The sequence below is a fragment of the Orycteropus afer genome, unplaced genomic scaffold (genome assembly GCF_000298275.1).
Source record: "Orycteropus afer afer isolate SDZICR_OR568_19922 unplaced genomic scaffold, OryAfe1.0 scaffold00197, whole genome shotgun sequence".
NCBI classification, from domain to species: domain Eukaryota; kingdom Metazoa; phylum Chordata; class Mammalia; order Tubulidentata; family Orycteropodidae; genus Orycteropus; species Orycteropus afer.
The window spans coordinates 1,231,780-1,232,835 of NW_006921784.1; the positions used below are offsets into that span (position 1 = coordinate 1,231,780).

The 1,056-nt window shown below is 40.6% G+C and overlaps 1 protein-coding gene across 1 annotated transcript in view; it reads left to right on the forward strand.

Moving 5' to 3' along the window:
• Positions 1 to 1,056, forward strand: part of SEZ6L (seizure related 6 homolog like) — a 294,911-nt gene that overhangs the window by 161,776 nt on the left and 132,079 nt on the right. The window lies entirely within an intron of this gene.

Here is a 1,056-nt window from a genome sequence, read left to right on the forward strand (position 1 = left end):
ATGAGATGAACATTTACATTAGGTAGATACACTCCTTGGAGAGAACAATCATGGGAGAAAGAAGGGCTGCTTATGCACAGGGAGACAGCTCAGGGGACAGGAGTGCATGGAGGGATGGACACAGGGAAGAGGTAACTATCGGGAGGAAATGGGAGGGGAGCTGTTGCATTATGGTAAATTATAATCAATGTCATGTGACAGAGTGTATCTGAGCTTCTGTATGAAAAGTGAATTTGCTCTGTAAACTTTCACCCAAATCACAATTTAAAAAAAAAAAAAAACTTACATATTTCACCGAGTTTAGGAATTTTACACTGGACTGGTAATTTTAAGAAAAAAAAAAGACAAGTTTTTCCCTGTGACCAGGCATTCTGTTGGAAATACACTCCACAGAAATTGGTATCCATGTGCACAGAAAACATGCAATAGAGTGTTACAGTTGTACTTTTCCTAATCGCCAAATACTGGAAGCATCTCCAGCATCATCAGTAGTAGAAACCAAAGACCACACGGAACTTGCTGCTGTCAAGTCAATTGCAACTCATGGCAAGTAGCAGCAGAATATATAAACTGTGGTATCAAATGGAATACTATGCAGCACTGAAAAAGAATGGAGTACCATTACAAAAAACATGGATAAATTTCACAAACATATGTGAAGTGAAAGAGGCAGATGCAAAAGAGAATAGATTGTATCCAGTGACATCAAGAGCAGACAAAACTAATCCTCAGCAATAGCCCCCAAAACAAAAAGCTTCACTGCCATTGAGTCAATTCCAACTCATAGTAACCCCGTTGGGTTTCCAACACTATAAACTTTTATGGAAGCAGACTGACTCATCCTTCTTCTGCACAGCAGCTGGTGGATTCGAACCACCAACCTTTTTGGTTAATAGCCAAATGCCTTAACCAGTATACCACCAGATCTTTAGAAGGCAAAATAGGATCACCCTTGAAGGGGGTGACCCGAAGGTGCAGTATGTGCTGGTATCATGTCTCAGTTCTTGATCTGATTGCTAGTTACCCCAAGTGTGTCCAGAGAGTTCATTACTGAGC